This window comes from Pleurodeles waltl, chromosome 1_2 (assembly GCF_031143425.1).
Source record: "Pleurodeles waltl isolate 20211129_DDA chromosome 1_2, aPleWal1.hap1.20221129, whole genome shotgun sequence".
In the NCBI taxonomy this organism is placed as follows: domain Eukaryota; kingdom Metazoa; phylum Chordata; class Amphibia; order Caudata; family Salamandridae; genus Pleurodeles; species Pleurodeles waltl.
In genome coordinates, this window is record NC_090437.1 from 418,766,863 (window position 1) to 418,794,038 (window position 27,176).

A 27,176-nucleotide genomic window follows, 5' to 3' on the forward strand; every position below is an offset into this window, starting at 1 on the left:
TCACTGTGTCCTTGCCAAACCTGGGACATAGTGAGTGCACAGAGCAGCCATTTTAAGTACATGTACTGGGCACTGGTCAAACACGAGTTCCCCAGCTACCTGATGGCCAATCTGTGTCAGATGTAACCCTAAATGTACCCAAGGACCACGTTAGAGGTGCCCCCTGCAAAAGCTAACCTAACCTGGCATAGTTGATGACTGGTTCCATCCAGCCTGCCACTTCCAGATGGCCAATATACAAACCGGGGGGAGAGCCACGGTTCTCTAGTTTATAAGACAATGCCCTTCCTGGGTAGAGGAGCTAACACCCCCCTCCCGCAGGAATGTGCAACACCCTGGCGGTGAGCTTCAAATGGCCCCTGAAACTTGAGCCTCCAGCACTGCTGCTAGCAGCAGGGGACTTCCCCACTTGCCAACCCACACTTTGGGCAGGAGCAAAGGTGGGAAACCAGACAAAGGGTAGGAGCAGTGGCCTCACTGAGCATGCACCACCCCTAGGGGCTTGCAGTTGAAGTGGACCCTCCATCTCATTTTCCTCGATGTTGGATCGCAGGAAAAAATCCAATAGGGTTTAGGGAAGTGACCCATCACAAAAGAAGTGGTCACTGTAGTGGGTGTGGCCACCCAAAGGTAAGTCTCTCATTGCACATCTCCAGGTTCCCCCTAAAGTACCCATTAAATTAAGTATTTGGTGGGCTCCCTATGACCACGATTTTAGATTAATATGGAAGAAAGAAGACAGCACCAAAGAACCCACCAAGATGAGAACAGAAGAACTTGCTGCACAAGAAGAGGCTCCAAGAACCCTGCTTGCTGCACCAGTGTCCCGACAATCGCCGATGCAGAGGAGCTGACCACTGGATTGACCTCAAGAGACCCGGAGGACCTCCAGGCTTTGCAAATAGCCCAAGAACTCCCTTCTGAGTGGATGCACCACTCAATAACCTAAAGAAACGTGCCAGGAACCTGCAACCCGGTGAGGGCTACTTCACCGACCGGCTGATATAGCCTCAACCGGAAGTTGCAGTCATACCCGACGTCACACCAACAACAGCCTGGATGAGACCTGCAAGTGTGCCCAGTTTGGTGGCACAGCGCCCTCCAGTGGCCGAATTGTGGCCATACCCTAGGTACTGACCTGTGAACGTCAGACATTTCCAACAACAGCTCCCCAAAGCTGCAACTGGACCAGGAGCAATCCCAAAGCTGAGGGACTTCAGGGACACCCAGGACCTCCCACCAGAGTACACGTGATGTCCTGCAGGACCTCAAAAGAGGTCTTACCTCCAGCTCCAAAGGGCCCTTTTGCGCACAGCATCCAAGACCTCCAACTCTCCCGGCACCTGACTGTCCTGATCCTTGGATCGCGGGGTCTGCTGTGTGCTCCAGGTCCCCAACCCCTTGCAGCCTCATCAGCTCAAGGGGACCCCCAATCACCAACTTTAAATTTGCAAACAAGCTCCTTTTCCAAGTGGCCCCTCCAGGTGGCCCTGTGCCTGTGCCAAGAGGTTTTCCAACATTGCTCCTGCCGGTACCAGGAACCACCCCAGGCTCTCCAGCTGCCACACAGTACCCACCAACTACCTCGACCACCCTGCAAAAGAAGATACTGGTAAAGTGTGTGGTTTTTAGTGCATTTTTAAAAGTGACTACCTATTGAAACTTATGGTGCGTAATTACGCACAGAAAGACTAACTTTATTAAAACTTCAAAAAGTCATAACAAGAAAAGTACTTAACGTAGTCTAAAGATTTTGGTCTTAAAATGTATATAACAGTCTGAAGTATATTTTAAAAATCTGCTCTCGAGTTATTCATTGAGTGTGTGTGGGGAATGACTGGATTTGTGAGTACAGAAAATACTTAGCACATCTCCTAGATTAGCCTAACTGTTTAACCAGCTACCTTACAAATTGGAGCATTAGGTGGTCTAATTTTTACCTCTGGAAACCAACGTGTAGTTGCCTGGGCCCTCTGCATAGTGTGCTTGGTTTTGTACACTACAGAGGGGCAGCCTCCTACATTTGGCGTATCAGCGGTGGGATAAAGACATTGTGTTTGCTGATACCACTCTTACAATTGTGTTAACACACAAATAACTCTCTAATTGTCTTCTAGTTAATTGTTTTTTAATTTTTCTAATTGACTAACATTTTTTAGAAATTTCTAAAATATCTGTCAGGGCCCTGCTTAGGTCCCCACAACTTAGAAATGGTTCTTAAAAGTCTTTGCTTTAGTTGGTTATCCAAAAAGGGGAACTTTAAATTCCAAAAAGGCCCCAACTTTAGTAAGATAAAAATGTCTGATTCAGAGTCCAGAAACCAGGAGCTCAACCTGGAGCCCTATGAGGCATGTACCCATGACCAATTAAGGGGGCTCTGCAGGCTATACAAGATTAAAACTGGAAATAGCCCCAAACCAGAGAAACTTAGGTTTCTTGTGGCCCAGTATGAAAGAGATCACCCCCCTGTAATTGATGATGATACACCTGAGGTGGATGAAGAACCTGTCGTACGCCGACGACACCCAACTGATCCTCTCCCTCACCAAGGACCCCCTCACCAGCAAATCCAACCTCCACGAAGGAATGAAGGCTGCCGCCGAATGGATGAGGAACAGCAAACTGAAGTTGAACTCAGATAAGACGGAGGTCCTTATCCTCGGTGCCAACCCCTCAGCCTGGGATGACTCCTGGTGGCCGACCGCTCTGGGAGCAGCCCCGACACCCACCGACCATGTACACAACCTGGGCGTCATCCTCGACTCAACACTCTCCATGACCAAGCAAGCCAGCGCTGTCTCCTCATCCTGCTTCAACACCCTCCGCATTCTCCACAAGATCTACAGATGGATCCCCACAGATACAAGAAGAACAGTCACCCAGGCCTTTGTCAGCAGCAAACTTGACTACGGAAACGCCCTCTACGCAGGAGCATCAGCCAAAACTCCTCAAATGACTGCAATGCATAAAAAGCGCCTCCGCACGCCTGATCCTCGATGCACCCCGCCACAGCCACATCATTCCCCACCTGAGAGACCTACACTGGCTCCCCGTCAACAAAAGGATAACCTTCAAGCTCCTCACCCACACACAAAAGGCGCTCCACAACACCAGTCCAGCCTACCTCAACAGACGACTCACCTTCTACATCCCATCCCGCCAACTCTGCTCAGCCGACTTCGCTTCGCCACCGTCCCTCACATCCGAAGAGCGACCACTGGAGGCAGATCCTTCTCCCACCTCAACTCCAAGACCTGGAAAACCTTTCCATTGCTCCTACGATAGACCGAAGACCTGCTGACTTTAAGGAAGTGCCTTAAAACCTGGCTATTTGAGCAGTAGCAGCACCCCTTCCCCTCAGCGCCTTGAGACCATCACGGGTGGGTAGTGCACTCTACAAATGTATTGATTGATTGATTGATTGGGGCCAAAGGTGGTGGGGGTAGCTCCTCTTCTCACATAAGCTCTAGAGCACCCACATGGACAGACCTGGATATTGCCAGGCTGACCAAACGAATGGCTTTAGAAAGTCAGCTTTCGGAGATAGAAAAGCAAAGAAAAGAGCTGGGCTTGGCACCCATCTCTGGTGGCAGCATACAAGTGTTGTATGAGAAAACATTCAATAACAATCTCCCAAAAGGAGTTGTCCCTATCTCCGCTTAACGGGATGATATAGTGAAATGGTTTCCTGCCTTTGAAAGACCCTGTATTGGGTGAGAAATTGAAAAGAAACACTGGGGCACACTGATGTGGGAGTTATTATCAGGAAAGTGCAGGGATAGGCTCCTGACACTGAATGAGGCAGATTCTAAATCCTTTGACCTCATCAAGGGTACCCTGATTGAGGGCTTTGAATTTACAACTGAAGAGTACAGGATAAAGTTCCAGGAGGCTCAAAAATCCCAGAGCCAAACCTTGGTTGACTTTGTGGACTATTCAGTAAAAATGCTGGGTTGTTGGTTAGCGGGGAGCAAGGTACAAGATTATGATGGGCTGTATAATTTATTTATGAAAGAGCATCTGTTGAGTAATTGTTCCAATGATAGACTACACCAACATCTAATAGACCTAGGTCCACTTTCCCCTCAAGAATTGGGGAGAAAGGCAGAACATTGGGTCAAAACAAGGGTGACCAAAACTACTACTGGTGGGTGTGACCAGAAGAAAGAGGCCAAAAAGCCCCCCCAAGGGAAAGATGGGAGCCAGGGTAAAAACAACAAAGAGTCTTCTCAGGGCCCCGAAAAATCTGCACAGGAGGGTGAGCCCAGGGACTGCTCACAGTCCAGGGGAGGGTACAAAGGGAAAAACTTTGACCCCAACAAGGCTTGGTGCCAAGACTGTAAGATAAAAGGGCACCAGACTGGAGACACTGGCTGTAAAAACAAGAAAAATGCCTCTAATCAACCTGCAGTAAATGCAGTTGTTTGGCTCTCACTTCAATGTACAGACCGACCACAGGCCTCTCAGATGGCTACAACAAATAAAAGGTAAAAAACCTGAGCTGCTTAGGTGGTCCATTTCCCTAGAGGGGATTGGCTTAAGTGGAACACCAACCTGGGACTGCCATTGCCAATTCAGATGGCCTCTCCAGGTTCTTCCACGTAGAAGATGAAGACTCACTAGGGAACGAGTAGTCTCATCCTCTTTCATTTGGGGGATTAGTGTTAGAGGAGGCCTCTTTTTGCATGGTTAGCCCCCACTTTTGCCTGGTACTTGATACAGGTTTGGCTGAAGTGCACTGGGTCCCTGCCAACCAACTTCCCAGTGCCAGTGTCCCTTCCCCAAAGACAAGACAACAGGTCACTTGATTCCCAAGTGACCAAGCCTTTAGCACCTCTGTAAGTCCCTAGTAAGTGGTACTTCTGGTACTTAGGGCATAGGTACTAAAGAGATTCTCTTAGAGCTGCAGCATAGCTTGTGCAACTCTAAGGGACCCAGCACCAACCTCATGCAGACTGCTACTGCAGGCTGCGTGACAAGATGCTCTAAGAAGGGAAAACCGGACATAACACACACTTGTGTGCCATGTCCCCTAGCATCTCATGTAATATTTGTAAGTCACCCCTGCAGCAGGCCTTACAGCCACAAGGCAAGGTGCATTATATTACATGTGAGGACATATGCCCCTGTGCTGGCCAGTTCAATTATTGACCGTACAAGTGAGCAGGGAAACCATCTTAAGATATGTAATGCACACTAGTAAAAAGGAGTTTCCCAACTACACAATGGCTTCACTGAAACCTATGGTGTTGGTGTCAAACACCTCATATGAATAAACCAACATTGATTCCAGTGTTTGAGTTATTAATACATGCACCCAATGAATACCTTAGAAATGCACCCTGAAAGCTTACCAACTACTAGTGTGCTGACTGACTAGTTCCAACCAGCCTGCCACCGCAGATGAGTTTCTGACCCCCTGGGGTGAGAGCCCATGCTCTTGGGTGGCCAGGAACAAAGCCTGCAGGGGGTGTTATACTTCCCTTCCAACAGGATGACCTGTGAATTAGCATTACAAGGCATGGAACCCGCCGCCTTTGATATGCAAATCTGGCTTTCCTCAGAGGTAAGGTGATGGCCACCCCCCTGACAAGGGCCCATTTGTCACCTGGACAGGAGTGGAAATTAGCTATGCAGGAGGTGTGTTGCAGTTGCAGGCTGGGCACACCTTCATGGTGACCAGCCTGAAGTGAATATGAAATTAGGAACTCTACCATCTTGTGTGTGGTGGAATTAGGAATTATGGGACAGGGTGATGACCACTCCCCAAAGGAAGTGGTCATCTAGAGGGCGTAGTGACCCCATTAGTTGGTAGCCCATTGGCTACTACCCCTCACTCTCCTTAACACCCATAAATTGAGTATTTAGGGGAACCCCTGATACCAAGATGTCAAATTTTGGTGGACTGAAAAGATATAGTGGACAAGCAAGACTGCTGACCGAAGAACTGAGGAGTACAACTGACTTGCTACCAAACTTGGCAGCCTGCCTGTTGCATCTGACCTTTGTTTAGCACTGACTTGTCCTGCCACTGTGCTGATTCCAAGAAAACCGGAGGACTGCTAGTGCTTCGCCAAATGCCAAAGAAACTCCCTTGGATTACAGGAGGTACTTCCCTTCAGCTGCAGGCACCAAAAGAAGCAACAGCAATATTTTGGGTATCAGACCCCTTGCAGCAGCCAAGGCTTGTTGTGTCCAGACCAGGCACCAACACCAAGAAAACTAATCTGCACATCGAGGGCACTTCAGGGACAGTTAAACCCACATTTTGAGTGGCCCAGCTATCCTCCTCACTCCTCTTCCGCAGAAACCAAGAAAAAAAAGAGAGCATCTGGCATCTCAAAGTGCCTCTGCACCCACTCCCTGCAGCGCGAGTCCGAGGGAGGTGATGATGCCAATGGGGTCCTGAGACCCTCCAAGGATGAGCCCACCCTTGGGTTTGCCAAGATTGGGCTCCCAGTCGCTGCCTGCAGCCTCTTTGTGCAGGCCCCCTCTAGCATGAATACCTCTGGTGAATGAAACCCTCAAGACACATCCGCAAATGGCCGCCTGACCCAAGGAGAAGAGGACCAAATGTGTCCCCATGTCCTTGAGCATTGTGAGACCTGAGCCAACTTGTTGGTTCAGCCAGACTGGACTTGCAGTTGCGGCCTGCAGTCTCTATCTACAAGCCCCCTACAACCGCACTGGATTCGATGCCTAAAGACAACAGTGCACCCTAGCCCCACAGCCCGAGGGGAAGTGGACTAATGGTGTCCCTACGTGCCAGAGGACCTCAGGAGTCAAGCCCCCTTGTGAGTTCCCCCAGAATGGCACCCCAGTTCCAGCCTGCAGCCTCTTCCCAACCAGACAGTTCCTCATTGAAGTGAAAGGGACACCAGACGCCGTAGCACACCTTTGTACCCGAACACCCTAGAGCTTCCAGAGGTGAAATGTTGGTGTGGCCTTGGATCTTCCCCCATACTCACCTTAAATCCCAGAGAGCAGTCCCATAAGTCCCTGTTAAGTGCCCAAATGCAGTACACGTTTTCCCCCATAGGATAACATTACTGCATCCAAAAATTGTACTGCCAACTTTAGAAAACTGTAAAAATGTATAACTCAAAAAGTATTTACCTGATTCCAATGATCTTGGTATCTAAATTCATATAAACTGTGTGTCTCACTCACTGCCTTTGTGTGTGCAAATACATGCCTAGCACTAACCACTAATATGCCTAACTGCCTGCCCACACTACCACAAAAGAGAGCATTTGGGGTATAATTTATGCCTCTATAATTCCTTTGGGGTTTGCCTGGGCTCTTTACACAGTGTACCTCTTTTTGGTCCACTATACAAAGAGGCAGCTTCCTACACTCCTTTTCAACAGCTGGTGCAGTCCTTGCATTATGCCAGAGTGCACTTATGTATCCTTGATGAACACAATATGCCCAGAGTCTTTTGACAGTTTTGGGGTAAGAGTTTGTTTCCACATCTCTGTGTAAAAGTTTCACAGCACTCAAACAGTTTAGGTGGCCTGTTTGAAAGAGCACCATCCTCAGTCTGTTTCTGTTGCCTTGTGATTGTGAAATCAAATACTAGACTGACAATTTCTTCTCATGGTCATCATATAAGAAGTAGTCAAATGACATTTATATTCAATGAGCGACTGAGTGCTTTTGTATACTAAGCAAGCTGCTACTTACAATAAGTACAGATTTATTAGATGGCCTTACGCCACTGGTACACCTTCCTTTCGGTCTTGGACTGTGAATTAGTAAATGAGTGCATAACTGGCCTTGTAGTCTGTTCAAAAATGATTTAAAAGAATAGTTTTGGAAGCCCAGCAGCTGCAAATTACTGTGTTTTTTCTCCTTTTCCAAAAAGTGTTTTAAAGCACATTTCAATTATTTTTATTCTTTCATCGTGAAATGTAAAAATAGCTAAAAAAAGATAGTGGCCATTTCACACTATACACATGTGCATGCATGGTTACGTATGTACACGTACATGTCAACATAATAGACATCTGTAACATCATGATGCATTCATGATGATGCATGTGCAACAGACGTGTCATAGAGTGGAGTGATGTAGAGTATAGTGGACTGGCATGCCATGGAATTGAGTATTGTAGAGTGTCTCGAGAGAGTAGAGGTCCATACAATGGAAGGATGTAGAGTGGAGTAGAGTGTTACAGTGTACTACACCACTGCCCTCTATCTTGCACCACTCCACTCTACCTTGCATCACTCCACACTACTCCACTTCACTTGACTCCGAAACAATCTACTCTATGTCACTGCACTCTACACCACTGCACTCTTGCCACTCTACTGCACTCTGCACCATTGCACTCTGTGCCGCTGTACTCTGCACTCTGTACACCATTGTAACCTATGCTGCACCACTCCACTCCATGCCACTCTACACCACTTCACTTTATTCCACTCCACCCTCCGCAATGCCACTCCACTGTATAATATACCACTCCACACCACACCACTCCAGTCTATGCTACTCCATGACAGGCACCCGCATGTGCACAACTTTGAGTATTTGCGGAATTATTTGGCAGTAAGTACATCTAGTTCTTCTCACTTGAATCGTGAAAAAAAGTTAACAGAAAGCAAGCAAATGTGAGTTACAGACTACAAAGCCAATCTACCATATGCTGCACTGTCTAGTAGACTTCAACCAACAAAGTGTGATGCCACGTATGTACACATGCAAATAATTCCACAAATACACGAAGTTGTGCAAATGCGGGTGCCGGTATCACATGTGATTGTAATAAGCTTGTTCAGCCAATAGACACAGGCGTTAATTTCCCCCTATCGACAATCCTTATACTTATAACTTTTATTGAAGTGAAGACCTACCTGTTCCCATTTTACTTCTTTCAAGGGGCACATTCCAACCTAGTGGTCCCTAATTCTGGCACCTAAAAAGAAGAGGAAATAAAAGAGAGATGAAGGACATCTGCGGACTGTAGTACATTGTAACCTTGGAAAAAAATAAATACATACAAACAACGGACAGTGGTCTGAGTTATAAATCCTGCAAATTTGACAGTTCACTTTTATTTCTTTTGTTACTAGGGTCCAGTAGCCATAAAGTGCTGTTTTTTCTTATTCTTCCTTTATTTGCCCTTGTACACATGTTCTTTTCCTTTTCTTTGGACCCAGCAAACTCTATTTTTATACCCCTGCCCCTCCTCATCTCCCTGATACCATCCCCTACAGGAATTTTTTGGTTGACTTTTTTACGAGTGGGCCACACTCAGGCCATCTTTCTTTCTTCTTTTTTTCCTTTTAATTTACTCACCTAATATGGCCGTCTACATGTGAGACTGGTAAGTTAAAAATGGCAGCCATTGTGTTGTTATGCACATGTGCGCATGCGTCATAATTAATGTATTGCATGTTATCTCAGTAAGTCTTTTCTTTAATGGACACCTCATTACAAAACTGCCAGCCATGCATGTACACCAATAAAAACAATTGGCTAAGTCAACAACTCAGCCTTTTACAGTCATCACCTCTAGCTTTGCAAGTGAGTTTGATATATTTACAAACAGGATCAAGAGCGTCTTAAAAGCAACGAGGGTACTGGGTACCACTATGGACAATTTTGCGGCATGCCTACATGCTTCCACTGTTTGGATATGGTATTACTTAATGACACTAAATAAGAGAGAGGATAGAATTCTGAGCGCCATTGCCAAAACATTCTTGTGGTACTGGTTATGGACCGTCCTCCTTCGATCCTATTCTAGTTCTTTGTCAGGGCTGCAGAACTTGGGAGTCACAGTAAATTCATCGATGTCCACAATCCCAGGATGAAAGTTGTGACTATGTGATGCTTCCTTCAGGTCTGCACTCGAAAGCTGCTTCTCAATAAAGTATTAATAGCAATAGCATCGGTTTCCTCTCGCACTGACTAATGTAATTCTATTTAGATCTCCAAGGACTTTGATTCATGGATTGTAATTGATCCAGAAGTTCACTGCTTGGGTTCTGGTGAATTCGAAAACTCATAACCACGTCCATCCAGTTCTGTGTTCCCTTTATTGATTACCAGTGCCAGGAACGCGTAAAAGCAAAAGTCCCTCTGCACTGTTCATAAAGCTCTTCATTGAATGGGACCAACTTTCTTGGCCATGATTTGAGTTATACCCTCCTGGCACCCCATTGCTCACTTAAGTTGTTCGATGATGTGCGGCTGGCAGGCCTGCCTGTGTTAGGAAACACACCTGGGCCTGTATAATGTAAAATGACATATGATGGCTGTCCGCACCATGTTCAGGTGCGTCTGACGCACAAAGGGACAGTGTGCACCATATTATATTAAATGTGCTGTCAAGCCTGGCACAGGGACAGGGAAATGTTGCTTTTTCTAGAAAGAAATAGGTATTAAACAACGTCATAGTCTTATTTCATTTTCCGTCTTGGTAAAGTAAAAGAAAATTATAGAAACTGCAAGAGCAGACACATGTTGATAATTGTAACTTTTGCAACAAACGAGGTAGGGTGATATTGTTTTTTTTAAGAAGTTATGGATCCCTGAACAAGGAAGGTGCGTCAGGACAGAAACAAGATGCTGATGGAAAACAAAAGAGCTAGAGCAAGCGTCTCCCACAACAAGATGGGCAAAATCCAGGCTCAGAAGTGAGGCTCAAATGAAATATAATACCAGCTGTGAGACGTGATGGGATGGTTTACAACTGGGGCTGTAATGTCAATTCATCTTTATGCGTTCAATTTACTCTCAATTGTGTACAGAAAAATGCATGTCCTTCACAGCTTTTTGTCACTCTCTACATTCTTAAACAGTAGTGCTTATTTTTATCACATAGGGCAAACTTTTTTTTTATCTTAAGGAGTTTTATCTACTTTGCCTTGTCTCTTTTGACATGACCTCATTAAAGTTTTAAGTTCTCCATACAAGAAATAGATTTTTTCTAGTTTTTGGTTGACTTTAAGGTTTATGCATAAACATAGGCACTTGTATGGTTGTGTGGATGTTCTGATCGCGAGGAGTTTGTGAAAACCTCATGTCATCTGTGCTCGTTACACCGCCCTGGGTTTCATAAACTTTCCATTGTTTGCATTGTTGCTATGTGTCCCTCACTACAAAGCTTTTCTCAGACAAAAACTATTTGTCGTTTTTTTTTTTGGAATGTGGTCCAGCAACAGTCGGATTTTTTCTTGCAGCTGTGTCTTCTTCCCACACAAGTATTGTCCTCTGCTCACTTACGTGACTCTCGTGATGTTGAGGGTGGAGCTGGTCTAAGTGGATTTGCATATGTCACGCCATTTAGTTATTCTGGTGGATGAATTCGTAATTACTGGGGTGCACAGTTGTGGGGCCTACATACTCCCTTAAGATTGTAGTGGCAGATAAAGTTCATCAAGCTCTTCACAGACCCTACCTACTACAACGCGATAACTTTACTTATTCTTCGGCAGTGTCTTTCCTCTTAAACTCTAAATTCTACTCATTGTCTATCCTATGCCCATGTGAATCTTGTTTGTGGTGTGGCCTGACACTTTCTCTGTGAGTCTGTTGCATACAGTTATTTACATGTTGTTTTCTGTGAAAATGTTCACTTCTTATGTAATTCCCAGCGTCCCCCATATAATACGTTCTCCACTGGATTGTAGTGAATTCACCTGCTTTATTGATACACCTGACGTATTTGAGACCTTCTTTAATATTTCTTCTCTGTTCCAACGTATGAAGAATTAAATACTAATATCTTAGTTTATAGAATCTCTCCGGATTAACTATTCCACTTTGGTGACTCTTCTCTAACTCCGGCATACCAATAAAGAAATGCTGACGTCAGACATGAATATAATTCTCTACATGACACCTCACCAAAGATTTATACAGTGGTATCATATCTTCATTTATTCTGCTAGTGTAACTTCTCTCTGAGCACTCCAGCATTCCTCTGGCACATTCTGTGTGTTCCTTGACAAACCATTTCCCAGACATACTCTACTGATCCCTGGAGTTCCCCAACTTAGTTGGATAAATATTGATATCTGCTTTTCTTTCTGACCACTCTTTAGGTGTACCCAAACCTCCTCCTAATTTCTTAAATTCACCCAGACTATACATTGACAGCCCCGAAGCTGCAGTCAGAACAAAGGTGTAACCTTGTGACACACTTAATTGGGCCCATTCCAGTACCCTCTCCAATGAGTACAGCTTCCTCTTCTCATGGTTCCTCACAACATGAGAAGTCAACATCATCCCTTCATCAGTAGAGAATGCAATCTTTAGCAATATCCTCAAACCACTCTTCAACATCATCAGTGTGTACTTCACCCAAGACATCTTTCCCATTTCTTTAAAGATTCGCAAATACTGCCCCCTGTTGAGAGCTAACAAGCAATTATGATAACTATAGAGCAATCACACAGTTGTAATCTGTGGGTAAGGCAATTGAGAAATCAGCCCTCTCTCAACACTACTAAAAAACTAAAAAATATTAACCACCTCCAAGACTAGCAGTCTGGATTCAGACCATGATGTAACACAGACACCCACCATCCCAGTAGTCAATAACACACTCCAAAAGAAAGACAATGTGAATTTCTGTACAGCCTTCAACACCATTGTAGGAGGCTGGCCTGGCTTATAGTGGGTACCTAGAGGTACTTACACCTTGTGCCAGGTCCCGTTATCCCTTATTAGTAGATTAGAAGTGTTCTAGCAGCTTAGGCTGATAGAGGTAGCTATAGCAGAGCAGCTAGGCTGAACTAGGAGACATGCAAAGCTCCTATTATACCACTTACATCATATAGCACTATATCACAAGAAAACACAATACTCAGAGTTACCAAAAATAAAGGTACTTTATTTTAGTGACAATATGCCAAAAGTATCTCAGAGGATATACTCCCTTAGGAGGTATAAAATACACAAAATATACACACAAACCAAAATCAGGTAAGTAAAACACTTAGAAAAGTAGTGCAAGCACTGTAGAACACAATAGAATGCAATAGGAGACAATAGGCCTAGGGGCAACACAAACCATATACTCAAAAAGTGGAATGCGAACAACGAATGGACCCCAGGCATAGTGTAGTGTATAGAGGGTTGCTGGGAGTGTAAGAAAACACTAAGGGTGTCCAAGATGCCCCACCCCGAGACCCTGAAAAGTAGGAGTAAAGTTACCCTACTACCCCAGAAAGACAGTAAAGTCGAGACAGGGGATTCTGCAAAGAGAACAACTGACTGCAAAGCACTGAAGATGGATTCCTGGACCTGAGGACCTGCCAAGGAAGGGGACCAAGTCCAAGAGTCACGCAAGTGTCCAGGGGGGGCAGGAGCGCACTAAACCCCGGATGAAGGTGCAAAAGGGCTACCTCTGGGTGAAAGAAGCCAAAGATTCTGCAACAACGGAAGGTGCCAGGAACTTCTCCTTTGATCAGAAGATGTCCCACGGTGTGCTGGAGGATGCAGAGTTGTTTCTATGCAGAAAGACTGCAAACAAGCCTTGCTAGCTGTAAGAGTTGAAGTTGAAGGTTTTTGGTACTGCCAGGGCCCAGGAAGGACCAGGAGGTCGCCTCTTCAAGGGGGAGAGAGAGGGAGCACACAGCAACAGAGGGAGCCCATGCACAAGCAGGCAGCACCCACAGAAGCACCTGAACAGGCATTCAGAAGATCTGACCATGGTGGTCGTCTCAGCACAACAAAAGAGGGTCCCATGAAGTCAGAGTCCAACTCAGCGAGTTGGGCAATGCAGGACGGGGTGCTGGGGACCTGGCCTGTGCTGTGCATGAAGGAAGTCTTGCAAAAGTGCACAGAAGCCCTAGCAGCTGCAGTTAACGCAGCACACAGAATTACTGTCTGGCGTGGGGAGGCAAGGACTTACCTCCATCAAATTTGGACAAAAGGGCCACTGGACTGTTGGGGACACTTGTATCCAGCTCCTGTGTTCTAGGGACCATGCTCGTCAAGATGAGAGGGGACCCAGAGGACTGGTGATGCAGAGGTTTGGTGCCTGCGTTAGCAGGGGGAAGATTCAGTCCACCCACGGGAGATTTCTTCTTGGCTTCCAGTGCAGGGTGAAGGCAGACTGCCCTCAGAGCATGCACAACCAGGAAACAGTCGAGAAAGCCGGCAGGATGAGGCACTACAATGTTGCTGCTAGTCTTCTTGCTACTTTGTTGCGGTTTTGAAGGCGTCCTGGAGCAGTCAGTGGTCGATCCTTGGCCGAAGTCGAAGAGAGAAGTGCAGAGAAACTCTGGTGAGCTATTGCATTCGTTATTTGATGAGAAACCCACAGGAGAGACCCTAAATAGCCCTCAGAGATGGATTTGCTACCTAACCATGTAAGAGCCTATCAGGAGGGGTCTCTGACGTCACCTGCTGGCACTGGCCACTCAGAGGTCTCCATTGTGCCCTCACACCTCTGCATTCAAGATGGCAGAGGTCTGGGACACACTGGAGGAGCTCTCTGCACCTCCCCTGGGGAGGTGCTGGTCAGGGGAGTGGTCACTCCCCTTTCCTTTGTCCAGTTTCACGCCAGAGCAGGGGTGGGGGGATCCTGAACTGGTGTGGACTGGCTTATGCAAGGAGGGCACCATCTGTGCCCTTCAAAGCATTTCCAGAGGCCAGGAGAGGCTACTCCTCTCAGGCCCTTAACACCTATTTCCAAAGGGAGAGGGTGTAACACCCTCTCTCAGAGGAAATGCTTTCTTCTGCCTTCCTTGGACAGGGCTGCCCAGGCCCCGGGGGCGATGAATGGAATTGTCCCCCAATACCAGAATGGCATTGGGGTGACAATTCCATGATCCTAGACATGTTACATGGCCATGTTCAGAGTTACCATTGTGAAGCTAGATATAGGTATTGACCTATATGTAGTTCACATGTGTAATGGTGTCCCCGCACTCACAAGGTCTGGGGAATTTGCCCTGAACAATGTGGGGGCACCTTGACTAGTGCCAGGGTGCCCTCCCACTAAGTAACTTTGCACCTAACCTTCACTAAGTGAGGGTTAGACATATAGGTGACTTATAAGTTACTTAAGTGCTGTGTAAAATGGCTGTGAAATAACGTGGACGTTATTTCACTCAGGTTGCAGTGGCAGTCCTGTGTAAGAATTGTCTGAGCTCCCTAGGGGTGGCAAAATATATGCTGCAGCCCATAGGGATCTCCTGGAACCCCAATACCCTGGGTACCTAGGTACCATATACTAGGGAATTATAAGGGTGTTCCAGTATGCCAATCAAAATTGGTAAAATTAGTCACTAGCCTGCAGTGACAATTTTAAAAGAAGAGAGAGCATAAACACTGAGGTTCTGGTTAGCAGAGCCTCAGTGATAAAGTTAGGCACCACACAGGTAACACATACAAGGCACACTTTATGAGCACTGGGGTCCTGGCTAGCAGGATCCCAGTGACACAGGCAAAAACAAACATACATACAAGTAAAAATCGGGGTAACATGCCAGGCAAGATGGTACTTTCCTACAACCATTTACTATCAACCCTGCACAACTCCCTTTCCTCAGCAATATGCATCAACAACATTGTCCTTCAAAGGTTCTCCTCCTCCATCATCCACAGATCCCAGCACATCTAGATGAGCACCTCCAAAGCTGGCTCTATACATGAGACCTGCAAAGTCTCCTGAGGAGCTCTCTCATCTCCAATATTTCTTAACCTCGCCCAGGGATATGTGCAGGGTCTTCCAGATCCATAAGAGTTCTACTGTGCATTCCGTATGGTGATGACATCCACCTGTACCAACAAATCTCATCAGGAAATGGTGTCAATCAGCTCAATATTTGTCTCGCTACTATCCAGACTTGGATGGCTAAGTCATACTTGAAGCTTAACCCCTAAAGATAGAACTCATACTAATGACCTGTGACAACCAAATGCCAAAAATGCAGGAAGGACTGTCAAAAATTAAACTTCAGGGGGTGTGAGGGCCACAAAGCAATATGGTGGCACACTATGTCAGTTCCCAGCCAGCCTGGTGAAATCCGCCAAATATACTGAGAAGTAGTGCTCATCAGAATCCCCAAAACAGGGATGAGTTGAAGAAAATCCAAAAGGAAAGGTGGACAGTCAAGAAAGGGAGGAATTGAAAATGCACAGCACTTGGAAGAGCTCCTGCTGCATGTATCACCGAGGTAGTATGGCGGTGGGCTGAGAAGTAGACAAGCAACGAGTGTCCCAACATGCTGCTCAGATATAGTGAAGAGCGGCAAGCAGCAGGAACAAAAAGAGCCCAGTCTGAGGAGAGGTGAATGCCATTGGCCTTGTCCAGACAGACCTCCAAGCATGGAGAGAGGCGTGTCACGCAGTGGAGGCTTGGGACAAGTCACAAGAAGCTAAGGAATGGGCAGGACCTAGAGAGCTGGCAGGCTGGTGTATTGAGGAGTGGTACAGCATGGAATGACGGCTGCCAAGAGAGCAGTTGTCGAAACCAAGCGGGTCAGATCATTCCAGGAGGCCCAATCAATGAAACAACGCAATGGAGAGATGGACAGGAGGGGAGACGTTGACCCATGCACAGGGAGAGAAAGAGGCTTTAACAGAGAAGGTCGAAGTAATGCAGTGGTGACCCACAGAAACCAAGACCTTGTAAGAGATGGTGATTAGCCCTATCCTGAAAGGCAGCAAGAACTGATAAGAAGACTCTTTTGCTGCCTTCCTCTCATTGGGCTGGCTCACTGAAAAGGAGGAAAAAAGAATGCATGGATCCTGCAGTCGAAAATTGGGCCCCTAATCCATAGGAAGTGCAGAGGGCCAGATCCTAGGGATTATCAATTGGTGGGGGAGAGGCCTTTATCTGCAAAATGAGGGGGCCTGGACCTAGAACTGCTAGAACGTGGGTCCCTTGCCCACTGTGCCATTGGATTTAAGCTAGCCTGGCTGATGAAAGGTGAAACCCTGAAACCGGTCCCAGGATGTTTGTTTCCGGTCCAGTGAGGACCTAACTTGGCAGTTCGGGCTGGACTGTTCCCACGAGGAACAGGGTCAAGACTGATTTGCATATGGCTGGGTCCAAACTGGGGTGGCATGGTGAGCAAAAGAAGATGGATTAAACCCAGATCTGTGACTGGGGGTGAGTGTTTGCGTTGTTCAGCACTCTGTCCATCATCCTTTTGTGTTGCTACAGTTGTCCTAAGTGGGAAGCCCGTGGAAGCCACTGGATTCAAACTAGCCTAGCTGATGAAGGGGAAACCCTGAAAAAGGTCCCAGGATGCTTGTTTCCGGTCCAGTGAGGACCTGGCTTGGCAGTTCCGGGTGGACTGTTCCCATGAGGAACAGGGTCAAGACTGATTTGCATATGGCTGGGTCCAAACTGGGGTGGCATGGTGAGCAAAAGAACAATGGTTTAAACCCAGATCTGTGACTGGGGGTGAGTGTTTACATTGTTCAGCATTCCGTCCATCATCCTTTTGTGTTGCTAAAGGAACCACAGCATGGCACAAGAGACAGGGTGATACAGCCCACCCCCAAGCAACCCACCACTTTCCATACCTCACTTAGACCCTCTTGAGATTATGAAACAAGAAGTCAGTAAGGAGGAGAGAACCATGAGCCAAGTGATTCCTTTGTTGCACCTTCTACAGGATCATCTGCAAAAGGTGGAGCATTTAGCAACATCAGTGAAAATGCAGCTGCTTTGGTCAACAGCTTAAGTCTTCACTTGAGCACGATCAAATTCCATAAAAAAGAGATTGTGTCCTCCCAGGCATACTTCTGTGCTACAATACTGGATGTATAGCGCAAAAAAGTGCAGCCCACTTTTATTCCTTTCTCATCATTGGATGTCTTGATCTACAAGAATTGTATTGCCGGGAAAGTGGGTGATCTAGAAGAAGAACAAGTGCAAATTTGAGGCAATAGCAGAAATGAAGTGCAGACTTTAGCCTCCGGAGAGAGAGGTGGTGTTAGTTCTGAGTTGTCCAAAGAATGTCACTACAAATGCAGCAGCATTACCCAATACCACTGCTGGCTACTACAAAGCTAACAGAAACAACAGCTTTGCTTCAACCATCTGCAATGGGTTGATTTTATATTGCAGGACCTAAATTAAGTGCACATGGGCAGACAATGCAGGCACGGCAAGTCACAGGACCTATGATGTTTGAGAAGGTGGTCCAAGGCTATCTGGATGACCCATCAGGAGTACTTGGATCAATATCCATTGACCTATTGGCATGGGAAGAAGAAACAGTGATCAGAACTTAACAGGATGACAATAAAGTATCTAGCACATCCAATAACTTTTTAACGCATGGCCAAGAGTTATTAGATAAGTGCGTTCTTCTCCATCCCGCCTGCTTAAAAAGCACTCCCCACAGGTGCTGAGAGGTTATGTGAGCACCCAGTGAAGTGTGTCACTGTGGCATCCCCTCACAGTTGCGGGCTTTGTGCCACCTCACTGAGAGTCAACACGTTCTTCATAGACATCCTTACACCAGGACAGGTATCAAGAAGACCCGCCTTAGTCCCTCACATAAACCACAAACTTTAAGACCATCAAAAATATGACTAAATGAAGGAAGGGTATGCCCATGCAGCACTGCCACTGTAATTAATGTTTGGTATATTGAAAAGGTATTGTGAGAGGGCAAGTCTGATTTGTAAAGGAATGCCCCCTGTAAATCAGGCCCCTCATGCACATATGCCCAGGAACATCAATTCACCAAAATGCCAGGGTAAGCGGAAGTGACATCACACTCCCTTTGACCTTCAATTTCACTCAAACACACATACACACACTCTCTCTCACTTAAACACACACTCACTTGCAAACATGCACACAACATACATTTAAAAGCATTTTTTACTTACCTCAACTGTTCGAGAACATCATATTCCATCTAATTGTACTACATTTTCTATTACACTAATAGTGAATAATTAAACATTATTCACTATTAGTGTAATAAAAACAGAGAGAAAACAAAGCCAGTGGAGCCCCAAACAACATCTATAATGACCAGCTGCCACTGTGTTCCTGGCACTGGTTTTGCTACCTCTGAGGCCAGGGGATGCGAAAGCAGTGCCAGGGGTAGCAAGGGGCATGCTAGGGGTAGCAGTTGTGACCCCTAGTGTAGGAGGCTGGCCTGGCTTGTAGTGGGTACCAGTGGTACTTACACCTTATGCCATGTCCAGTTATCCCTTATTAGTAGAGTGTAGTAGTGTTCTAGCAGCTTAGGCTGATAGAGGTAGCTATAGCAGAGCAGCCAAGGCTGAACTAGGAGACATGCAAAGCTCATGTAATACCACTTATATCATATAGGTACTATACCATAAGAAAGACAATACTCATAGGGCCAGATGTAGCAAAGGGTTTTTCCCATTCTGTGTCAATGGGAAAATGTGTTTGTACATATGACCCATAGTTACTAAAAATAAAGGTACTGTATTTTAGTGACAATGTGCCAAAAATATCACAGAAGATATACTCCCTTAGGAGGTAAGTAACATACACAAATATACACAACTAACCAAATCAGGTAAGTAAAACAGTCAGAAAGTAGTGCAATTACTAAAACACAATAGGATGCAATAGGCCTAGGGGCAACAAAAACCATATACTAAGAAAGTGGAATGGTAAACACGTAGGCTCCCCTAGGCAAGTGTAGTGTGTAGAGGGTCGCTGGGAGTGTGAGAAGACACTAAGGGGGTAAAGGAGACCCCACCCCAAGACCCTGGAAAGTAAGAGTAAAGTACTACTATTTCTCCAGAAACACACTCAAGTTGTGTTAAAGGATTTGCAAGGACCACAACAGACTGCAAAGCACTGAAGACGGATTCCTGGACCTGAAGACCTAAAAAGGAAGGGGACCAAGTCCAAGAGTCGCTAAAGTGTCCAGGGGGGCAGGAGCCCACTAAACCCCAGATGAAGGTGCAAAATGGCAGCCTCTTGTTGGAAGAAGTTGCAGGTTTTGCAGCAACAAAAGGAGGTAGGAAGTTCTTCTTCTTATAAAAGATGTCCCACGGCTTGCTGGAGGATGCAGAGTCGTTTCCTTTGCAAAATACTGCAAACAAGCCTTGCTACATACAAGAGTTGCATTTGTAGAAAAAGGGTTCTGCCCGAGCCCAGGAAGGACCAGGATGTCGCCACTTGGGGGAGGAGCAGAGGAGGCCCTCAGCAATGTAGAGAGCCCATGGACAGGAAGGAAGCACCAGCAGAAGTCCTTGAACATGGGTTCAAGAAGTCTGAACACAGCAGTTGTCTCAACACTGCAAAGAGGGGCCCCACAACACCAGAGATCAACTCAGAGAGCTGAGCATCACAGGGCAGAGTGCTGGGGACCTAGGCTTGGCTGTGCATGCAGGATTTCTTGGAAATGTGCACAGAAGCCCTTGTAGCTGCAGATCACACAGTGCACAGGATTACTGTCTGGGGAGAGGAGGCAAGGACTTACCTCCTCCAAATTCATACAGTTGGACCACTGGACAGTCTGGGTCACTTAGGTCCACCACCTGTGTTCCAGGGGCCACGCTCGTCAGGATGAGAGGGGACCCAGAGTACTGGTGAAGCTGAAGTTTGGTGGCTGCTGGAGCAGGGAGAAGATTCAGTTGACCCACGGGAGACTTCTTCATGGCTTCCAGTGCAGGGTGAAGGCAGGCAGCCCCCAGAGCATGCCCCACCAGGAAACAGTCGAGAAAGCTGATAGGATTAGGCGCTACAATGTCAGTGGTAGTCTTCTGGCTACTTTGTTGCAGTTTTGCAGGCATCCTGGAGCAGTAAGCCATCGATCCTTGGCAGAAGTCAAAGAGAGAGGTGCAGAGGAACCCTGATGAATTCTTGCAAGTCGTAATCTGAGGAAAAGCCCACTGAAGAGACCCTAAATAGCCCTCAAAGGAGGATTGGCCACCTAGTCAGGTATGCACCTATCAGGAGGGGTCTCTGACGTCACCTGCTGGCACTGGCCACTCAGAGGCCTCCCGAGTGCCCCCACACCTCTGGAAATAAGATGGCACAGGTCTGAGACACATTGGAGGAGCTCTGGGCACCACCCCTGGGGTGGTGTTGGACAGGGGATTGGTCACTCCCCTTTCCTGTGTCCAGTTTCGCGCCAGAGCAGGAACTGGGGGTTCCCTAAACCGGTGTAGACTGGCTTATGCAAGGACAGCACCATCTGTGCCCTTCAAAGCATTTCCAGAGGCTGGGAGAGGCTACTCCTACCCAGCCTTTAACACCTATTTCCAAAGGGAGAAGGTGTAACACCCTCCCTCAGAGGAAATTCTTTGTTCTGCCTTCCTGGGACTGGGCTGCCCAGACCCCAGGAGGGTAGAACCCCATCTGTGGGGTGGCAGCAACTGTAGCTGCAGAGAAAACCCCAGAGAGCTGGTTTGGCAGTACTGGGGGTCCATAGTGAAGCCCCCAGGATGCATGGAATTGGCTCCTCAATACCAGATTTGGAATGGGGGGACACTTCCATGATCTTAGACATGTTACATGGCCATATTCAGAGTTACCATTGTGAAGCTACATATAGGTATTGACCTATATGTAGTGCATGAGTGTAATGGTGTCCCTGAACTCACAACGTCCAGGGAAATGGGCCTGAATGATGTGGGGACACCTTTGCAAGTGCAAGGGTGCCCTCACACTTGGTAACTTTGCACCTAACCTTCAGCAAGTGAAGGTTAGACATATAGGTGACTTATAAGTTACTTAAGTGCTGTGACATAACGTGCATTATTTCACTCAGGCTGCAATGGCAGTCCTGTGTAAAGGTTTATCTGAGCTCCCTATGAGTGGCAAAAGAAATGCTGCAGCCCATATGGATCTCCTGGAACCCCAATGCCCTGGGTACCTAGGTCCCATATACTAGGGACTTATAAGGGGGGTCCAGTATGCCAATAGAAATTGGTAAATGTGGTCACTAGCCTACAGTGATAACTTTAAAGGCAGAGAGAGTATGAGCACTGAGGTTCTGATTAGCAGAGCCTCAGTGACACACTTAGGCACTACACAGACATACACATTTAGCCCACAAACTATGAGCACTGGGGTCCTGGCTAGCAGGATCCCAGTGAGACAGGCAAAACACACTGATGTATAGGTTTTTATCTATGAGCACTGGGGTCAGGGCTAGCAGGGTCCCAGTGACACAGTAAAAACATACTGACACACTCACAAACAGGCCAAAAGTGGGGGTAACCATGCTAGAAAGAGGCTACTTTCCTACACCTAGCGACCCCTAAATGACGTCCATGCATACGCCAATGTCCATATTGTTGGGAACCCCACTGTCTAGGATTTACCACCAAAGGGAGTCCTGGTCTCTCACCGCAGATCTACCCATAACACGGTGGACATTTTAGAAGCTTTCAAAATGAGGTCTTACGTTTCCAATGGATTCGTTCAGGAGCTTGAACACCTCGCCTCCACTACTTTTAACCATATGTAATCCCAGCACATGATCACATAAATTCTAAAATAAAAGCATATATGTATATGTATATACACATAAATTCTAAAATAAAAGCATATATGTATATATATAGTATTACATTCAAATATAATACGATACACACGTTCTGGTAGTCGAAGAAGACAGCCACGCACTACAGGTTCATAAGTGCAATAAAAGAAGCTCAATCGCACAACCTGAAACAGATAGCAAAAGATGCACATGAAAATGTACTATTCACTGAAAACTCACAGAAAAATGCAGTACAGAAATGTCAGATAGGAAATACAAATGAGGTAAATATGTGTAACCATTGGCGTAACAAAATATGCGAGGGCCTTCCTGTAAGGTACATGGAGCCATGGAGACCCCCCAATATATTTCGGACCCAGTCCAGAGTACTGCGCTGAGGAGGTCCCCTGGTGCTGGGCCCCCAAGCCTCCCGTCCCCCTGCACCGAGGGGTCCTGTGTTACGCCATTGTGTGTCACTCAAACACTAACCATGACCCAACGCAGCAGCAGCCACAATGTACTGAATGACAGAGAGAGGCAAAGACAGGCCCGCAACGCAGTGACAAGACGTATTTGCCAACGATGTGGCCTGCGTCTTTAGGAAAATAAGGTGTACTTCCTCATATACAGCCTCCAATACAAGGAAAAACAGAACTTCTCCAACAAGGAATACGCCTGCACTACCTCCGATTGCACAAGGTTTGAAGATGAGTAAACGATCTGCAACTGATTGGGAAATTCCGGAGCAGTCAGAAAAGCCAAGAGAGAAACCGAGAGCTTTACTTCCCCACAAGTCACAAAAATACTGTTGCAACACGCACTGCAAAACTGTTGCACCGCCTGAAACCTTCGCGTCATGCCGATAAAACATGCTTTTGTATTCCGTTGTGTTGTACATAAATGACTGGGGGCGTAGAGGTACTGCAGAGACTAATCAGGGCTAAGCACAGCTCAGAATAAGCTTAACATTTTAGCCTTGCTGACAAAATATAAGTGCTTTGTTTTATCTCTGCTGAGGGCGCCCCAGACTTGGTGAGGATCAAAGAGGTTATGGGGCGATAAATGCATGCTGTCATGCAGTCCCAGACCAGCAGTGCAACCTTTGAAAAAGCAAAAGCAAATAGAACATTAGCACTATCACCAATTTGTCCCTGATGAAGAGGCACCAGAAAACAAAATGGGGGAGAGGGGATCCTTGGCACTGAAGTCAGGCAGTGATGTAAAGACTGCCTGAAAAGAGAGCAGACAATCATAGGAAACGGTAATGGGTGTCTCTGTCACATATATGAACAAGTGAAGAAATAAAACGAGAGGAAGCAGGGCGCTTCACTGGCACTTAAGATCAGAAGTCAAGAAAGATGAGAGCATGATTTATATTAGGTAAAATTGCAGAAGAGTGGACATAGAAAAGGAGTGAGTACCACTGCACCTTATGGCTGGGCACCTCTCACTCAGCATATTTTGAACGGAACTGACTTGATTTTATGTCAAGACAGGAGGCTAGTATTATGCATTAACCTTTTATTCACTTCCTCTGAGCAGCAACCCATTAAAAGTATTAAACAGAACCTTAACAACATCATAATAGAAAAAACAGAAAGTTCAACTCCATATAAACTTTGTGTCCTTCATTTTGATCCTCTTTTGTTTGCTGCTTCTGAGCAGATAAGTGTATGTAACTGATAGTTATGTTCTTTTATTGGTTAGTATATGTGATTAAATTCTGTGTATGTTTTTACCCAATTTATGGGTAGAATTAGTTTTGGTAAGAATTTTTTTTTCCAGGTTTTAAGAATAATATAAAATAAAAAAATTAGGGGTAGTTTTTTTTTCAACATTTAGTTGTCGGTATGTAGAACTTATTTAGTTATGGTATAATTTTGTGTGTGTCTTTAAGCGGTTTAATATAGTGACTTATTCAAAAGGTAAGTGGCTGTCTTACTTTTACTCATTTTTCTTGTAACCCGCTGGGCACGCGAGGCAAGGTCTTCATTCGTTTTTCTGTTTGAGACCGTGATGCTTTCTGAACAGATGTGCAGGGCTGTTCAGAGAGGTTCGAGGAATGAACGTTTCAACATTCTTTGCCTCTCCTGTAGGACGCTCTGACATGTCAGCACATCGGATCTGATTTCAGGAAACTTTTTTTCCCTTGTTTCGAAAGGAGGTTGGGCACATTATGAGCAATTCAGCTTATTTTTGAAGCTGATTGCTGTAGTTGTGTGTTTCCAATGTAACAAATCACCGTTGGTGGTTCGTTACGAGGAAAAGTTTACTGATACACACAAGGGTTATTATTTAGGTGATTCAAACATTATTACATTATTTTTGTGAGAGAAAAAATATATTTTTTATTAATTTGGGAAGGATGTCTGAAGTTAAGAAGTTAAAAGAAGGTACTCACGAGGATTTCATTAGGAAAATCGTTTCTGAGGAATTAAAGGCAGTGGTTCAGGAGTTAGTGAAGCAGGCTTCGAGAAAAAGGAAAGGTACTGAAGAGGAATAATTTTATTCTTTATCTGAGGATGAGGACCGTTTTAGAGGTCCAGGAGGTAAATGTTTAATTAAAAGAAAGCATTTAGTAGAGCTGCACGACAAGCTTGGAGTCCAAAGCAATGGTGGCCTTTGGACCATGTTGCCAGTTATATCAAAGTTACATTACGCAAACCTCTAGAGAGAGATAAAAGAAACATAATGAGGGTGGAGTGTTCCAGGCCCATCATTGATGAGAAGGTGTGTTTAACACCAAATTTGGATCCGGAGATGATAACTGATTAGAGATCCAAGAAAGGAATTGCAAAAGTCTTTGAAACAGGTTCAGGATAAATTGCTTGATGTGCTGGGTCCTTTTGGTATGATATTTGACACAGTGAGGATGCGTACTTGAAGGGGAAGAATTTGGGTGTGCATCTGTTACGAGGTTGGTGTCAGAGAGCGATTTGTTTTATTGGAAATGCAAATGCAGGACTTTTGGCAGAGAGAAGGAAAACGGTCTCAATGCATATAAATCCCAAATTATCAGATTTGGTTAGTAAAGAATCTTCTAAGGAGGCTTGTGGCCTTTTATTTGGTGATGGCATGGTCAAGGCATTGTCAAAAATATATACGCACGTTTACTAGTTTAGATAAGGTGCATTTCTCTATGACAAGAGTTTTTGCAAACAGAGATTTATATGGGAGGGCTGGTAGGAGAGGGCAGCTTACCAGCCAAGTGCATTTTAGAGCCCAATATCAAAATCAAGGATCAGGCTTCTTGAGAAAAAAACATGGAGGTTTGCAATTCTATCCCCAGAGAGGGAGAGGACGTGGTTGTGTAACAAGAGCAAGAGGTAGTAACCTGGACATGTACAAAGTCAGAGTGAGTATGAGGATTATTTCTACTTCTATCCCTATAGGTGTAGGAGGAAGATTGAAGAATTTCAAAGAAAATTGGGAAATAATCACTAAGGATGTGTGGGTTTTGCAAACCATACAGGGTTATGTAATAGAGTTCGAACGAGAACCGGTGCAGGAAATAGAACCAAGAGAATTAGAGTTTCACAGGGAATTGGAACAGATTGTTCCTGTGGAAATAACTCAGATGTTGTCAAAGAATGTGATTGTGAAGTTGGAGGAGCAGGAGAAAGGTTTTGTAAGCACTTTGTTTTTAGTGGAAAAGAAAGACAAGGGTTGGAGACCGGTGATCAATCTGAGGAATCTGAATCAGTTTGTGTCCTACAATCACTTAAAAAAAATGGATGGAATTCATCTTTTACGAGATCTCTTACAAGAGCAAGATTGGATGGTGAAGTTGGATCTCAAGGATGCTTACTTTACAATTCCAATAGCGTAATAGCAGTCAGAGGTCTTTGCGGTTCAGTTGGAAGAACCAATTATTTCAGTTTCAAAGTTTTCCCTTTGGTCTTGCCTCAGCACCTTGGTGTTTCATGAAGGTATTGAGACCAGTGGTTGTTTTTCTCAGAGAAAGAGGTGTGGGAATGATAATTTATTTGGATGATATATTGATTTTAATTCAAGAATTAGGAGACTTGAAGGAGCATTTGTGTCTTGTAAAGGATTTATTGGAAAATTTAGGTTTCATTATAAATTTGGAGAAATCTGTGTTGATCCCTATGAGGAGAATGGAATTTTTGGGTTTCATAGTGGATACAGAGTTATGTCAGTTACAGCTGCCGGTAAGGAAAGTGAAGAAGATAAAACAAGAAGTACAGTCTTTGGTGAAGAAGCAACAGGCAACTTTAAGAGATTTGGCACGCAGGACTGGGCTTCTGTCTTCGTCTATTCAGGCTATTTTTCCAGGTGCATTACATTACAGAGCATTACAACGTCTGAAGATGACTGGTTTAAGGAAAGGTTTGTGGTACGGAAATTGGGTATCCATATCTCAAAAGCACAAGAGGAGTTAATTTGGTGGAAAGGGAATCTGGATGCATGGAATGGTCGAGCGATTTTTGGAACAAAACCAGATTTCATATTAGAAACAGATGCAAGCAATATTGGATGGGGTGCTCATTGTCTGGGATTGGAAACAGGTGGAATGTGGACATTTTTAGAAAAAGAGAAACATATACATTGTTTATAATTACAGGCAGAAATGTTTGCTTTGCAGAGTTTCAAGGAGGTCCTGAAGGGGAGAGCTGTACTTTTGAAAATGGACAATGTCACTGCGGTGCAAATTGGGAGGAGCACGTTACAGAAATTTGGTGGAATTGGCAAAAGAGTTGTGGGGTTTCTGTTTGGAACACAAAATAAGTTTAAGGGCA

At 45.5% G+C, this 27,176-nt stretch overlaps 1 long non-coding RNA gene across 1 annotated transcript in view; it reads right to left on the bottom strand.

The window, feature by feature from the left end:
* Window positions 1-24,520, bottom strand: part of LOC138295632 (uncharacterized) — a 42,180-nt gene extending 17,660 nt beyond the window's left edge. The window contains exons 1-2 of the long non-coding RNA XR_011203646.1: window positions 24,365-24,520; window positions 8,863-8,924 (exon numbers count right to left, since the gene is read on the bottom strand). This is a non-coding gene — a long non-coding RNA (uncharacterized lncRNA). The remainder of the gene's footprint in view (window positions 1-8,862; window positions 8,925-24,364) is intronic.
* Window positions 24,521-27,176: the final 2,656 nt, after the last annotated feature.